This window comes from Artibeus jamaicensis, unplaced genomic scaffold (assembly GCF_021234435.1).
Source record: "Artibeus jamaicensis isolate MK-2021 breed Jamaican fruit bat unplaced genomic scaffold, CSHL_Jam_final scaffold_461, whole genome shotgun sequence".
In the NCBI taxonomy this organism is placed as follows: Eukaryota; Metazoa; Chordata; class Mammalia; order Chiroptera; family Phyllostomidae; genus Artibeus; species Artibeus jamaicensis.
In genome coordinates, this window is record NW_026522045.1 from 16,348,856 (window position 1) to 16,362,469 (window position 13,614).

Here is a 13,614-nt window from a genome sequence, read left to right on the forward strand (position 1 = left end):
AATTCTATGCAGCAGAAAGAAAGGAGCTCCTACCCTTTGCAACAGCGTGGATGGACCTGGAAAGCATTATGCTGAGTGAAATAAGCCAGGAGATGAAAGACAAATACCATATGATATCACCTTTAACAGGAAGCTAAACAACAAAACAAACAAGCAAGCAAAATAAAAACAATGACACTGAAATAGATAACAGGCTGACAGGGACCAGAGGGGAGAGAGGAGAGAATTTCAGGGGACAAGGGGAGGGATTCACAGAAACAATAATGGAGTACACATGGAGAAAAACTAACAGGGGTGGTATTTGGAGGGAGGTGAGGATCACTGGGGGGGTGGGCTTGGATGGGAGTAAAAGACAGAAAATTGTATTTGAACAATAATTTAAATAAAAAAGCCTTAATCATAACATCAGCACAATCCTTTACAATTGTTAACACAAGAGCCATACTCCAAACTCTGACAAGCCAGCCATGTTCAGAGAACTTCGTGTTATTCACTACTGAACTGATAATACCTACAGAATCATTTTATGTCTTTACATTGTGGATTATGTTATAAAAAAATGTCAAGTTCTGGACCATGATCTCTAAACAAAACTAAATTGCAAAAGTAATTTTTAAAATTTAATTAAAATAAATGGAATATCAAGTATTTTAGAAAAATAATACAAAGCAAGGAATGGAGCAGCTGTAATACAATAGCAATAAAAATGATTAAGAACACATAAATAAAAAAGAGAATACAATAGGGATCAATTTTGAGTTAAGTTTTGGATATGGGGCCAAATAGCAGTCAAGTTTTACTCTTTTACATGTGGCTTTCCAACTTTCCCAGCACCATTTATTGAAGAGGCTGTCTTTTCTCCATTGTTTGTCTTTGGTGCCTTTGTCAAAAATTATTTGGCCTGTTACAATAAATTATGTATAAGAAAACATATGGGCCTTTATTATAAAGAAAAAATTATGAATTTTACACCTATGAAAAATAAAGTGAAAGCAAAAATAAATAAATGGGCCCAGATCTGGTGGCAAAGATGTTTGGAGCATCATCCTGTATGCCAAAAAGTTGTGTATTTGATTCAAGGTCAGGGCGCATACCTAGGCTACACCTTCAATTCTGAAGTTGGCGCATATACAGGAGACAACTGGTCAATGTATTTTTCTTTCTCATCTTGTAAATCAATAAAAACATATCCTCAAGTGAGTACTTAAAAATAAATAAATAAATAAATGGGACTACATCAAAATAAAAAGCTTCTGTACATCAAAAGAAACTGCCAACTAAACATTACAAATATGTAACCAGATTGGAGAAGATATTTGCAAACAACAGCTTTAACAAGGGGTTAATATGCAAAACACAGAGTGGGGTAAAAGTGGATTTATAGTTGTGAGTACACAAAACATAGCTTATTCTTACATTATTATTTACTATTTTCATTATTTTATTATTTTATTGTTCAATTACAGTTGTCTGCATTTTACCACCACCACTCCTGCCAACCATAGCCAAACACACCTCCCACCCTTCCTTCCACCTTCCCCCTTGATTTTGTCCATGTGTCCTTTACATTAGTTCATGAAAACCCTTCCTCCCATTATTGCCTCCAACGTTCCATTTGATTACTGTCAGATTGTTTTAATTTCAGTACCTTTTGTTATATATTGTTTCTTTTTTCTTTTGTTGATTAGGTTCCACTTAAAGGTTATCCTATAGCATTTGTCCCCCTCCACCTGGCTTACTTCACTTAACATAATGCTCTCCAGTTCCATCCATGTTCTCACAAAAAGTAGTGGATCTTTTTTTCTCTCAGCTGTGTAGTATTCCATTATGTAAATGTACCATAGGTTTTTGATCCACTCATTTACTAATGGGCACTTAGGTTGTTTCCAGCACTTGGCTATTGTAAATTGTGATGTTATGAAAATTGGGGTGCATGTGTTCTTTTGGATTGGTCTTTCAGAGTTCTAGGATATAATCTCAGCAGTGGAATTGCTATGTCAAAAGGCAGTTCACTCTTATTTTCCTGAAGAAATTCCATACTGTTTTCCACAGTGGCTGTACCAGTCTGCATTCCCACTAACAGTGCACTAGGGTTTCTTTTTCTCCATAATCTCTCCATCACTTGCTTGTTGATTTGTTTATAATGGCCATTCTCACCAGCATGAAGTGGTATCTCATTGTGGTTTTAATTTGCACCTCTCTGTTTGCTAGTGATGCTGATAGTCTTTTCATATGTCTTGGGCCCTCTGTATGTCCTTGGAGAAGTATCTGTTCAAGTCTTTTGTCTATTCTTAATTTTTTTTGTCTTCCTGGAATGGAGTCATGTGATTTCTTTATGTATTTTGGAGATCAAACCCTTGTCTGAGGTATTATTTTGCCAGGTACCCTTGGCAAACATGTTTCCCCATACACTTGGTTCTCTTTTCATTTTAATGCTGTTTTCTTTAGTCATGCAGATGATTTTTAATTTGATGAGGTCCAATTTATTTATTCTTTCCTTTATGTCGCTTGCATTAGGTAACATATCTCTGAAGATGGTGCTGCATGGAATGTGTGAGATTTTCTTGCCAATGTTTTCCTCTAGGACTTCTATGGTGTCACAATTTATATTTAAGTATTTTACCCACCTCGACTTTAGTTATGTGTATGCTATAAGGTGGAGATAGAATTTCAATGTTTTTGCATGTAACTGTCCAGACAACTCTGTACATTTGTTGAAGAAGCTTTTTTTACTTTATTTTATTCTTCTACCCACTTTGTAAAACATTAACTGACCATAGAGACTTGGGTATATTTCTGGGTTCTCCATTATGTTCCATTGGTCTATGTTTTTGTTCTTATGCCAGTACCAGACTGTTCTAATTACAGTGGCCTTGTAATACAGTTTGATATCAGGTATTGTTATCCTCCCTACTTTCTTTTTCTTTCTCAAAATTGCTGCAGCTACTCAGGGACATTTATGGCTCCATATAAATTTCTGAAATGTTTGTTCTATATCTGAAAAATGTGTCATTAATACTTTAATAAGGATTGCATTGAATCTATAAATTGCTTTGGGTAGTATGGACATTTTGATGATGTTAATTCTTCCAGTCCATGAGTATGGTTCATGCTTCCATCTGTTTGTGTCTTTTTTAATTTCTTTCTTCAGTCTTGTGTAGTTTTCTGAAGACAAGTCTTTTACCTTCTTGGTTAGGTTTATTCCTAGGTACTTCATTTTCTTTGTTACTATATCAAAGGGGATTTTTTTTTCTTGATTTCTGTTTCTGATATGTCATTTTTGGTGTATAAAAATGCCTTTGATTTCTGAATACTGATTTTGTCTCTTGCTCTTTTGCCAAATTCACATTAAGATAAGAATTTTTTTGGTCCAGTATATAGGTTTTCTATGTACACTATCCTGTAATCTGAAAACAATGACAGTTTTTCTTCCTCCTTTCAAGTTTACATGCCTTTTATTTTACTTTATTTTTTGATTGCTCTGGATAGCACTTCCAATACTATGTTGAATAGGAACAGTGAAAGCAGCACTCGTCTTGTTTCTGATCTTACTGGGAAAGCTCTAAGTTTTTGCACATTGACTATGATGTTGGCTGCATGTGTCTCACATATGGCCTTTATTATGTTGAGGAATGCTTCCTCCATTTCCTCTTTGCTAAATGTTTTTGTCATAAATGGGGGGTGTACCTTATCAAATACTTTTTCTGCATCTATTGATATGATTATTTTATTTTTGTCCTTTATTTTCTTTATGTGATGTATAATATTTACTAATTTGTGAATGTTGTACCATCCTTGCATCCCTGGCAGGAATCCCACTTGATCTTGGTGCATGATCTTTTTAACCTATTGCTGGATGTGGTTTGCCAATGTTTTGTTGAGGATTTTAGCATCTATGTTCAACAGTCATATTGCCCTGAAGTTTTCTTTTTTTGTTGTCTTTATCTGGTTTTGGAATTAGGATGATGCTGGCTTCATAAAAAGAGTTCAGGAATCTTCCCTCTTCTTTGATTTTTTGGAATAGTCTGTGAAGAATAGGGTTTAGCATTTCTTTAAATCCTTTGTAAAATTATCTTGTGAAACCATGTGGTCCAGGGCTTTTGCATGTTGGAAGCTTTTTTATTACTCTTTCAGTTTCATCAGATTTTTTAAAATTTTTTTATTGATTATGCTGTTACAGTTGTTCTATTCCCCCTTTATTCCCCTCCACCCTACCCCTCATCCCCACCATTACCCCCCTTTAGTTTATGACCATGTGTCTCAAGTCCTTTAGATTCTATATTTCCCATGCTATTCTTGCCCCCCTTCTATTTTCTATCTACTGTCTATGCTACTTATTTTCTGTACCTTCTCCCCCCTTCTCCTCCTCCCACTCCCCTGTTGCTAACCCTCCTTGAGATCTTCATTTCTATGTTTCCACACCTGATCTAGCTGTCCTTTTAGTTTGCTTTCGTTTTAGGTGTGGTTGTTAATAAATGTGAGTTTTCTGTCCTTTCACTGTTCATGTTTCTTTAACTTCTTTTTCTTAGATAAGTCCCTTTAACATTTCATATAATAAGGGCTTGGTGATGATGAACTCCTTGAATTTGATCTTATCTGAGAAGCACTTTATCTGTCCTTCCATTTTAAATGAAAGTTTTGCTGGATAGAGTAATCTTGGATGTAGGTCTTTAGATTTCATGACTTGGAATACCTCTTTCCAGCCCCTTCTTGCCTGTAAGGTCTCTTTTGAGAAATCCACTGACAGTCTGATGGGGACTCCTTTATAGGTGACTGTCCCCTTAGCTCTTGCTGCTTCTAGGATTCTCTCCTTCATTTTAATTTTGGCTAATGTAATTATGATGTGCCTTGGTGTGTTCCTTCTTGGGTCCAACTTCTTTGGGACTCTCTGAGCTTCCTGGATTTCCTGGAAGTCTATTGCCTTTGCCAGATTGGGGAAATTCTCCTTTATTATTTGTTCAAATAAGTGTTCCACTGGTGGCTGTTCCTTTCCCCCTTCTGGTACCCCTATAATTCGGATGTTGGAGCATTTAAAGATGTCCTGGAGGTTCCTAAGACTCTCCTCATTTTTTTGAATTCTTGCTTCTTGACTCTTTTCTGTTTGGCCATTATTTGCTTTCTTCTGGTCCACTCCATTGATTTGAGTCCCAGTTTCCTTTTCATTGCTATTGGTGTCCTGTGCAATTCCATTCATTTCAATTAGTTTCGCCTTCATATGTTTGTCTAATTTGTCGGTATAATCAACCAGTTCTGTGAGGATCCTGATCACCAATGTTTTAAACTGTGCGTCTGTGACTTTTGCTATTTCTTCATCGCTTAGATCTATTGGCTCTGGGGCTCTGACATCCTCCTGCGCCATTCTTGGTCTGTTCGGGCCCTTTAAGTGAGAAGGGGTGCCTTGGATTCCCAGGTCGCTGGGCTGTGACGCTGTATGTGGGGGCGTGGCCAGAGCAGGGAAATGGCGACGCCCTCTGCCGCTTCTCACAGCTGGGTGCGGAGGAGCAGTGCCTTAGGTGGTTCACCTGAGCCAGGCCACTCAGAGTCACTGGGGTATGTGGAGGTGGGGTCAGAGCAGGGAAATGGCGGCGCCCTCCACTGCCACTTGCCGTGGGGACCTGTCGGCCCAGTCCAGCCGCCCACTCCCTTGCCTGTCCACCCGAGCACAAATGCGCGACCTCAGTCAACACGCAGCCCCGCTGTCTCCCCGGCGGTCGCTCGCCTGGTCGCTCGCTCGGTCGCTCACTAGGTCCAACCCTGCGCCTGGCTTCTGCGCATCTGACCGAGTTTTCCTGTGCAACCCTGCTCCGCCAGCCACTGGTTTCGCCCCTTACCGGTCAGGCTGAAGAATTTGTTGTTAACGGACTTCTGAAAAGTTCAATTTTCCGTGTTCTGGCTGTGTTTTCTGTTGCTAATATTTAGTTGTCTCTAATCTTGGTTGTGTGAGAAGGCACGGCACATCCACCTATGCCTCCATCTTGGCGGAAGTCCTCAGTTTCATCAGATTTTATTGGTCTGTGCAGTCTTTCTGCTTCTGCATTGAGTTTGGAAAATTATATTTTTCTAGAAATGTGTCCATTTTACCTAGGTTTTCAAATTTCTTTGCATATAGTTCTTTGTAGTAATTTCTTATAATCCATTGTATTTCTGTGATATCAGTTGTAATCTCTCCTCTTTCCTTTCTGATTATGTTTCTTTAGGTCCTCTCTCTTTTCTTCTTGATGAGCCTCATTAAAGGCCTGTTGATTTTTTTATCTTTGAAAGAAACAGCTCCTGGATTTAGTGATCCTTGGAATTGTTCTTTTTAGTCTCTATGTTGTTCAATTCTACTATGATCTTGGTTATTCCCTTCCTTCTACTTGCTTTGGGCTGTCTTTGTTGTTCTCCCTGGAGTTCTTGTAGGCATAGGGTTAGGTTGTTTATTTGAAATGTTTCCATATTTCTTAGGTACAACAGTATCATTATGAACTTCCCTCTCAGGATTGTTTTCACTGTGTTCCATAAGTTTTGGAATCATTGCGAGTTCATTTTTATTTTTTCCAGAAAGTTTCTGATTTTTTCCCTAATCTCATTTTTCACCAATTCATTGTTTGATAACATCCTATTCAATCTCCACAAGTGTTGTGTTTTTCTTTTTCTTTTTGTATTTAATTATTGTTTAAGTATACCTTTCTGCCCTTTACTTCCATCTCTGCCCACCCTTCCCAGTGCTCTCCACCTCCCTCCCATTTTCACCCCCCTTAGTTTTTGTCCATGTGTCCTTTATACTTATTCCTGTAAATCCTTCCCCTTTTCCCTTGAAATTCCCTCCCCTCTCCCCTCTGGTCCCTGCCAGCCTGTTCTCTATTTCAGTGTCTTTGGTTACATTTTGCTTGCTTGTTTGTTTTCTGGTTTAGGTTTCTGTAAAAGCTGAGATCATATAGAATATGTCTTTCACCCCCTGGCTTATTTCACTCAGCATAATGCTTTCCAGTTTCATCCATGCTGTTGCAAAGGGTAGGAGTTCCTTCTTTCTTTCTGCTGCATAGAATTCCATTTGTAGTTTGTGATTTCAGTCTCTGGGGGTTAGATAACATGCTTGCTATGATTTCAATCTTCTTAAATTTGTTGAGGCTTGTTTTGTGTCCTACCATGTGCTCTAGCTTTGAAAATTTTCTGCGTGCATTGGAAAAGAATGTGTATTTTCCTTTTTTTGGATGAAAAGCTCTCTCTATGTAAGTTAAGTTCACTTGATCTAGGGCACTGTTCAACACCACAATACCTTTGCTGATATTTTCATTGGAAGATCTATGATTTTCTACAGTGGGGTGTTAAAATCTTTTATTTTAATTGTATTGCTGCCAATATCTTTCTAGAAGTTCTTCAAGATTTTCTTTATGTAGTTGGGTGTTCCTATGTTGGGTACATATGTATTTACAATGTTTATGTCTCTTTATAAATCCATTCTTTGAATATTATGAAGTGCCCTTCTGGGTCTCTTTTTCTTTGGTTCCTCTTTTGAAGCCCCTTTTGTATGATATGAGTATTGCAACTCAGGTTTCATTTCATTTGCTTGAAATATTTGTTTTTAGCCCTTCACTTGCAGTCTGTATAAGTATTTTGTTCTGAGGTGGGTCTCTTGTAGGCAGCATATTTGTGGGACATGATTTTTTATCCATTCGCCTATTCAGTGGCTTGTGATTGGAGCATTGAATCCATTTACATTTGAGGTTTTTATTGACAGGTATGTATTCATTGCCATTTTATCATACCTGTGTTCCTCTCTCTCACTGTTTTTCTTCCTATTCTTAAAGAAGATCCTTTAGCAGATCTTGCAGAAGTGATTTGGATGACATATATTTACTAAAACTTATTTTATCCAGGAAGCTCCTTATTTGGCCTTCCATTTTAATTGAGAGCCTTGCTGCATAGAGTAGTAAATTTTTGGTTGTAGGCCCTTGGTTTTCATTACTTTCACTATTTCTTGTCATTCCCTTCTGGCTTGTAGTGTTTCTGTTGAAAAGTCAGCTGCCAGTCTAATCATGACTCCCTTGTATGTTACTTCTTGTTTCCCTTGCTACATTTAATATTCTCTCTGTCTTGGAAATTTTCCATTTCAATTATGATGTGTGTTCTAGAGGGCTCTTTGGGTTCCTCTTGATTGGGACTCTCTGTGTTTCCTGGATTTGTGTGACTTTTTCTTTCATTAAATTAGGAAAGTTTTCCATCATTACTTTTTCAAACAGGTTTTCTATCCCTTGCTCTTCTTCTTTTCTTTCTGGTATCTCTATTATACAGATATTATTAGTGATTTATTGGGCTGATATACTGATATTGTTACTGTTCAAGTTGTGTTGCATTTCCCTTAACACCTCTTCATTCTTTCTTCAGTCTTCATTCTTCAGTCTCTGTTCCTTTTCTTTCTTTTTCTGAATTTTTTTCTACTTGTTCTCCAGTTTGCTGATCCAATCCTCTGCTTTATCTAACCTGCTTTTGATTCCTTCTACTGTGTTCTTCAGTTGAGAAATTGTATTCCTCATTTCATCTTGGCTCCTGTTGATAGTTTCTATTTCCACTGTCATGTTGATATATTTTGCAATGAGTTCATTGTAGTTTCCCTGTGGTTTTTGGTAACTCTCTGTGAGTTCACTGAGCTTCCTGATAACCATTGCTCAGTATCTGATAGTTGAGTTGCCTCTGTTTCATTAGCATTCTTTTTGAGGGTCCCCCCTTTCCTTTCATTTGGGGATTGTTTCTTTGTCTTCCCATTGTTTGTGAGACTTTCCTTGTTAGCTTCTGCTTCTTAAATTGACCCGTTCTGACTTCCTGGGTTTATGGTGTGAACTTTTATGGTAGAAGACCTGTGAGATTCAGTGATGCAATCTCTTTGGTCTCCTGTGCTCACTAGTCTTGGGTTTATGTTATGCTGGTTCTCTGTATGTCTTTGGGTTTTGATTGTCGTTTGGTCTTTCTTTGGTGGGTCCGTCCCTCTAGCTGGTTTACTGAGAGTCACTCTGTCCACCACATCTTGTTTTCTGTTGTGTCGGTGTGGACAGGTTGTGTTGAAGCTGGTTCTTCTTTATGTACAAGGTTTAGAGGCTTCTCTGTCACTCTTGTTCAGTTGTTTGTTTGTTCTGGGCAATTTCTCCACCATTTACTTGTATTTCCAGATTGGTCCTGGGTGGAAGTTAGTATGGCTTCCACTCCCTCCTTTACCTTCTACTGTTGTTATCTGTTGGTGGGTCCTTTGTGGGTAGTTTTCTCTTTCCAGCAGGTATACTGACATTCACAGCTCCCACTTACTCTTTTTCATGATCAGTTGGAGGGAGAAGATAGAATGGTTTAAGTCAGCATGAATGTTTCCTATGATATTTAAAGTACCAACATGTAGAGAAGCAATTGGAGATCCTTTAGCTATGTATAGTGTTAACCATGATATTTTACCCAACTAGCCGCTTCTTTTTTAAGTGCAGGAAAAAGATAAGACTCTTGTTCGTTGGAGGGGTGTTAGTTGGATCCTGAAAGCAGTGAGCTCTTGGGAGGTCAGATTATGAGATATAGTGAGAGTAAAGGATAGAATATAGGTGTAGTGTGTGAGAGAATATATTTAACCACAGCAGTAATAAAGTTCCAGAAACAGTGAAGTGAGCTACGTTCTGAGAGGGGTGCTGTGTAGTGTTTACAACTATATGGAATAGCAATTATTTACAATAATAATGGAACAACAATCATATGACAAAAATCTATGTGATCTGAATAACAAGAGTAGAAAGTAGAGAACCTAGAGCAGTGTGCTATTGGAATACAAGTGAAGTGAAAGACAGAACATTAAAAATACGCTAAGAAAGAGAGAACAAGAGAAACCAATCAAACAATACAATTTAACAATATCAAGTGAAGAAGACTAAACAGAAAGAAGATAGATTTAAAAAACCCTAATAAAATAAAAGGTGTAAAAATAATGAAAAAATAATCATACAAATATACAATAATTTGCAAGTTCTCTGGAGTAGCAAAGTGAAATTTGTCTCACTATCTCGATTGTTGGGATGACTCTTCTTTGGGTCTAATTCTGGTCCTTTCACAACTCCACGTTTTATTTTGTCACTTGTGAGAATAAAAAAAATAGAAAAAGGGAAGGAAGGAAGAAAGAGTTTAGAAAAAGAAAGGAAGGAAGAAGGAATTTAAAAAAGGGAGGAGGAGGAGGAGGGGGAGGAGGGGGAGGGGGGAGGGGGAGGGGAGGGGAGGGGGAGGAGGAGGAGGAAAGAAGCCTCCTGCTGGCTTTAAACCAGCCAAGCCAGTTCTGCTGGTCTTCCTGGCTGCAGCAGGCTGAATGGGGATTGATTTAGATTCTCTCCCTTCCTGTGGTTTTACAGGGATGGGGGCCAGGTCTGAGTTGCCCTCTTTGCAGTTGGTCAACTTCCAACCTAGTTCCTCAGTTTGCTGCCAGGCCCCCAAGGCCCTCTGCTTTCAGTCCACCAGTTGTGCTGTTCTTTACATGCACCAATTAGCAGCAACTCACACGCCACCTTCTCGGTCTTTGCTGTCCTAGATGATAGGGACTCTCAGAGTCTCTTTGGGGTAATTCAGCCCCCCCCCCACTGAGTTTAGTCTTTCTAGAGATTGCTCACTCCCTGAGCCCTGCTGCTGTCTTCTGTGGGGGCCTCTATGCCTTTATTTTAAAGAGGTAGTCTGCCTTGCAAGGCAGATGCAGGCACACTCTCTTCTGCAGCTGCACCCTGAGTGGTGGGGTTGAGTACAAAGTGCTTCTGGGTGGTCGGGTCAGGAGCACTCCATCCCTGGCACTGGTGGCATGAGGGTTCGGCCTCCACTGCTGGGATGGTATGGGCAGCCACTGGGCTGCAAGTTCAGGTGTGCACTGTCCCTGGGGTTTCAGGTGTAACCACATGTCCTCCACCGCTGCTGATGCCATGGGGACTGCGGGGTCAGATGCATTCCACCCCTGGGGATGCGGGCATGAGCACTTGGCCTCTGCTGCAGCAGCAGCAGCCATGGTGGGGTGAAGGGCAGCTGAGTTAGTGGTGCAACATTGGGGTGGTGGGTGCCGTTGGGTACCCTCTGCCACTGTGTCCAGGGTTAAGGGCACAGTAGCCATCATGGCAGCAGACGTGGGCCCATGGCTGAGGCTGTGGAGGCTGCACGGGTGCAACTCGGGGAAGCAGGGGCAGCTGCTATGGGAGTATTCCCTAAAGAGCTGAGTGTGTCTTTTTTTTCTTTTTCTTTTTGAAAAATTCCTCCTCTTCAAGCCTGCTGCTCCAAACAAGCACCTGGCCTCTAACACAGCCCAAATCTCCAACCAGACCAGAGACCATCTGGGTCAGGGTCCTTCATGGCCCAACTCTTCCACAGTCTCAAGCAGGTTCACACCACCCTTGTGTGCTTGCCACTTCATTCTCATTCCCCTTAGCAATCAAGTGTCCAGGTCCCTGTGGTGCTGCTCAAACCTTGTTTGGCAGGGGAGGGAGCTGTTGACCTAGTTCTCTCCCAAGAATCCTACAGCAGACCCAGCAGGAGCCAGACCTGAGGCTGCAGCCGCCCTGGTCCCAAGGACCTTATTGTCGCAAAAGCACTCTCCTTACTGTCTGATTTTTCAATGTCCTCTACAGTTGTGGTCTCCAGTCCTTATATATGCTGGGATACCATTGGCTGTTCACTCTGTTCCTCAGAAGATCAACTAGGTGTTCAACCGTGTACAGGAGGTAGTGGACTCCCCTCCTACCTATCTCACTGCCATCTTTGGACTCCTTATTGTTTATTAATTATTGCATTATTTTCCATATAAACAATTATAAGCATACTTTTCCCTCACCCATTATATAAAGAATTCATACAAATCAACACACACACACACAAACGATTCAATTTAAAAATGGGCAGTGGACAGGAACAGAAATTCCCCCAAGAAGACATGCAATGACAAACAGATCATGTGAAGATATTAATCTTCTCTAGCTATTAGGGAAATGCAAGTCAAAACTGCAATGAGATACTACTTCACACCTGTTAGAATGGTCATTATCAATGAGACAAGTAATAACAAATGTTAGAGAGGTTGTGGAGAAAATGGAACTATCACTCAGTTCCATTCCTGTACAATCCTGTAGTAGGATTGTAAACTTGTAGAGCCACTGTGGAAAACAGTACAGAGTTACCTCAAAAAAATTAATAATAGAGTTACCATATGACCCAGAACCCATCTTCTGGGAATCTACCCAAAGTTTAAAAAAATATTTCTTCATAAACATATATGCACCCTTATATAATAATGCTTCTTCACTGAAGCATTATTCATGGTGTCCAAGACATGGTAAAAACCAGTGTCCTTAGCCAGATGATTGCATAAGGAAGAGATGGTATATATATACAACGGAATACTACTCGGCCATAAAAAATGTGAAACACCACCATTTGTGACAGTATGAATGGATCTAAGATGCAGAAGGGGTGCTGTGTAGTACTTACAGTTGCATGGAACAGCAATTATTTGCAATAGTAATGGAGCCAATCATGTGACAGAATCTATGTGATCTGAATAAGAAAAAATAGTCAGTACAGGACCTAGAGTAGTGTGCTATTAGAACACAAGTGAAGTGAGAGATGGAAAATTTTAAATAAACTATAAAAGAGAGAAAAAGGAAAACCACTCAAACAATGCAATTTAACAAACAAAGTGAAAAGACTAAACAGAAATAAAATACAAAAGACTAATAAAATAAAAGGTGTAAAAATAATGAAAAACTAATAATAATACAAATATACAATAACTTGCAAGTTCTCTGGAGTAGCAAATTGAAATGTGTCTCACTGTCTCAGTTGTTGGGATGACTCCTCTTTGGGTTTAACTCTGGTTCTTTCACAGCTCCAAGTTTTATTGCCTCACTTGTGGGAATTTAAAAAAAAGAATGGAAGGAAGAAGGAATAAAAAAGAAAGAAGGAAAGAAATGAAAAAGAAATTTAAAAAAAATAAAAGAAGCCTCCTGCTGGCTTTAAATAAGCTAAGCCAGTTCTGGTCTTCCTGGCTACAGCAGGCTGTGGGAGGATTGGTATCACCTTTCTCCCTTCCTGTGATTTTGTGGGGATTTGGGCCAGGTTTAAGCAGCACTCTTCACAGTTTCCCAACTTCCAACCTTGTTCCTTAGTTTTCTGCCAGGCCCCCATTGCCCTTCTGCACCCAGCTTATGCCTTCAGTCAACCAGTTGCACTATCTTTGAAGTGCTCCAATTAGGGGCAGCTTACACACCCCCTTCTCGGTCTTTGCTGTCCTAGATGCTAGGGATACTCAGAGTCTCTTCAGGGTAGTTCATCCCTCCCCGTCAATGAATTAAGTTTTTCTGGGGATTTCTGACTCCCTGAGCACTGCTGCTCTTCTCTGCTGGAGAGAACTCTACTTCTCTTCTCTTCTTTTCCTCTTAGAGAGCCAGTAGCCTTCAGGGCACAGGTTCTGCTGTGGTTGCCAAGGCAGATGGGGATGCATGCCTCCTCTGCTGCTGCATCCAGGGCAGTGGGAATGGGCACAAAGTGCCCCTGGGCAGCAGGGTCAGGCATGCTTTGTCCCTGGGACTGCTGGCATGAGCGCTGAGCTTCAGCTGCTTGGGTGGAATTGGCAACAACTGGGCT